The sequence below is a fragment of the Cryptomeria japonica genome, chromosome 10, assembly GCF_030272615.1.
Source record: "Cryptomeria japonica chromosome 10, Sugi_1.0, whole genome shotgun sequence".
Classification (NCBI taxonomy): Eukaryota; Viridiplantae; Streptophyta; class Pinopsida; order Cupressales; family Cupressaceae; genus Cryptomeria; species Cryptomeria japonica.
Genome location: NC_081414.1, coordinates 581020433 through 581024319, shown reverse-complemented (window position 1 = coordinate 581024319; position 3887 = coordinate 581020433).

Sequence of the window (3887 nt, the reverse complement as noted above, 5' to 3'; positions counted from 1 at the left end):
GCAAGTTGAAGAGTTGGAATTATCAGAACCTATGGAGGATAGAATGGTTCAGATGATAGAGTTGGAAGAAATGAGAGATATAGCTCATAAGAGGAATTTAAAAATCCAACTGCAATCAAAGTATCTATTCGATAAAGGAACTACAAACAGGAAGTTCCAAGTTGGTGATATGGTCCTTCAATGGAACGCTAAAGGACAAAACAAGGGTAAGCACAAAAAATTTGAACCATTATGGATAGGCCCTTTTATTGTTGTGGATGTTAATGGAAAGGATTCATATTTCTTGCAAAGAATGAATGGTGAAGTATAGGAATTTCCAGTGCATGGACAATTCCTGAAGTATTACTTCTCTTAACTTGTCCATGCACAGTAGTTATAGGTGTTGTATATATTAGGTTTGCTTTCTGTTCTTTTGGGTTTTTGTTTTGGTCTGCTTTCCAGAGTTTTTGAATTCTTGTGTTGATCTTGCAATCAACCATCCCCAGTCAGAGTCGTTGTTATTAGTGTTTTCAAAAAATGTTGGAAGTCTTGCCTTTATCCTTTTAAAGCCTATCAATTTCGGTGATTTTGCCCTTATCTGCAAGATTTTGTGTGTTCTAAGGGTTCAGGGTTTTTCTTTTCAAAAGTTCTCAAAGAATGAACCTTTTGTGTTGTTCTTCTAAACCTTTTATTTGATCTCGTTGCTTTTTCCACTCAAGTGGAAGGGTCGTCGCATCGTTGCAAAGGGGCCATTTTAAGTATAGGCTTAGGTAGGTTGTAAATAAGCTTACAATACTTCGCGCTTTTTTAAGTCTTTTCCCTTTACATTTGTCGGGTGTGTGAACGACCGGATATATTTCTTCGAGATCAACGGTTGTCGCTGAACCGCAATGAGAAGTTGCATGACAGTTATTCTTTGCAACATAGCGACAAACCACTAGCGGCGGGCTAGTTGTTAAAGTAGACGGTGCGGAGATGGCGATTAAGTGATAACGAATCATAAAGGTCGAGAAGGTTTGAGCTAATCTCACTGCTGTCACTATACCACGACATAAAGTTGCACGGTGGTTATTCTTCACGGACCAGCGACCAAGTGGTGGGACCCTTTCGAAGGGAGTGACTTAGGCATGTTAAAGAGAAGATAAGTCTTTCAAGGATCAACGGTTGTTGCTAAACCACAATGAGAAGTTGCACGAAGGTTATTCTTTGTGACCCAGTGACAAGCCACTAGCAGCAGTTAAGGCAAGCGGTTAGGGCAGATAGTGAAGTGGTGGTGGTTAAATAGCAAAGGTTCCTAAAGACCGAGTGGGTGACTATTGATCTGACGACTATAGCTGAACCGCGCTTGAGAGATACACAAAGGTTATTCTTTGCGGATCAACAACTAGATGGTAGGGCTCGTTCAAAGTGGGTGGCCCAGGTAAGTTAAAAGGTCGACAAGTCCAAGGAAGATCGACGGTTGTCACTGAACAACAGTGCGAAGTTGCATGACCGTTATTCTTTACGGATTAGTGACAAAGGGAAGATCAATGACTAGCCGATGGGCCCACTTAGAAAGTTCATATGGTTAATGAGCACGCTAGTTCTGCATAATCTGATGGTGGTTGCTAAACCGCTATAGGAGGATGCTCGACTTGTAGTCATTGCGGATCAGCAATTAAAGGAAAAGTACTCAGAGGGAGTTCTTTCGGGTCCATTGGAGCGAAATTTTTAAAATTTAAGAGGATTAATTATCGAAGCGTGTGGCTTTAATGATCTTAATCAATGCTTAGTTATTATTATAATCCCTCTATAGGCCATCGTTTTCAATTCCAGAAACCATTCAAAGAGATTTACGGAAGAACAAGTGCGCAAGTTGTATTTTCTCAAGAAGCAAGTAAGTTTTCTCACAATTGTGCTTTACAATTCCTGTCTACCTGGTGTTATTGGGTGCTTGAAATTCTCAAGAGTTTGTTTGAATATTAATTAAAGTAAGGGTAGTTCTGAGATGGCACCATGAAGGGAATTTAGAGGGAAGGTAGATTACCAGGAAAGAGCTATTTGTGATTTTTTCTTAGAACAACTACCCCAATCTACCAATAGTGCAGCCAAAATGAAGGAACTTGTGCCTAAATATCCCCGCCTGAGGATTGGTGATGGTTTGCATGATAAGGGATATTAGCTGAGAGATGCCTAGATAGGAATGGCAGGTTTAGGATTATTCAGAGTAGGATTTGGTCAGCGAAACTCACCTGCTCTAATTAACAGTATATGGGAGTTGGATGTTGGAAAGCTTGTGGTGCCTAGAGTATTCATGGATGTTGACCTGCTGACTCAAATTGCCAAAAAACTATGACCCCATCACTAAAACTGTGAGAAATGTAAATGGGGGATCTCTAATTGAAATCAATGATGATGAATTCAGGAAAGTTTTTCGGCTAAGTGAGGCCTCAAACTATTTGGAGCCTATTGATTTTGACATGCTTAAGAAGGTCTATGATGCATAGAAGGATCACCTTAGGAGTGGGCCATTGAAAGAATTCATTTCAAAAATAGGAGGATTGACATTAGTAGGCCCAAGCACAATGGAGCCTTTCCCTTTGAATTTCTTTACTTTGAGGGCTAAGGGAATATACTAGTCTTTATGTCAGATTCTTGGGGAAGATGCAGAAAGCACCATGCCAACCCACTACATGCTTATGATGACATAGATTTTGAATCCATCTCTGGCGATGACTTATGCTTTTGCACCCTACCTTACTGATGCCACTCATGAAGGCCTAATTGGATTAAAAAATGCTAAAGTAGATAGACCTTTTGGATGGTATTCCCTGCTTATGCACATGTTCTTATTTAAAGGTGCTGAATACTTTGCAAATGAGATGGACTTGTTAAGGGAAAAAGAGGCAGAAGAAATGCCCATTCAGTTATGGAGTACAATTTTGTTCTAGGCTAGGGAGGATGCAAGTTATTTGAAATTTGATAGATACTTTGCATCGAGGCTCAAAATCCTTTTATGCCAAGAAAACCCTAAGATTCCTAAGGCTCTCTTAGAATTCATTGGACCCAAAGAGTTTGTTGAAGGTATTAAAATTGTGCACAACTGGGGTGACATAATCTTGTACCCAGTCTCTACTATTTTCAGGGTATATGGTTTTAAAGGAACTCCATATTTGCTCCCCTACCAAGTCCCTTTGAAGATAGGCATTGCTGAAATCTTGAAGCAAACTGGGGGCCTACAAGAATCCGAGTTAACAAACAAAGGAAGGGGGACCATTTTCCCAACAATCAATGTGGCACATCAGTTTGTGATCACCAAGGGTGGCTGGGTACATTTTGACAATTTTCTTCAACCATATAGGTTACCCACTGCAGTTGCTAGGTTTGTTGATCTAGAGGACTTCTTCAATGGTATTTTTAAAAAGAAAGTCAGGTGTGGGGGTAGAGCTCATCAATTTTATTTCCTTGAAGACCTAATAAGGAATGAATTTAATCTGGATGAACAAGAAGTAAGGAAGGAGAAATGGATAGCATTTAAGAAAACTCTAGATTTTATTCAACATTTTGATAGAAACTATGATCCCTTGGCTAGTTTTAATCCTTTTGAAGAGAAGATTAAGTATTTGGTGGTCTATTTTGAGGATCTAATGCAGACTTTAAAAGAGAAAAAGGAGGTTGTAATAGGAGCTGATCCTGAGAAAGATAAACTTGTTTTAGCTAAGCCTACTTATGCTAAGGTGGTTCCCCCGGGTGAGTATGTGATGTACAAAAGATCAGGGTATAACGTAGTAATGCCCAAAAGGGATGAGCCCTCTACTTCAAAAGGAAAAAGGCCAATAGAAGATGTCACTAAATTACAAGCTCCCCCAAAAAGGTAAAGGTTAGGGAAAGAAGTGCAGTCAAATGAGTCCTTGTATTCTCCTTCCCAA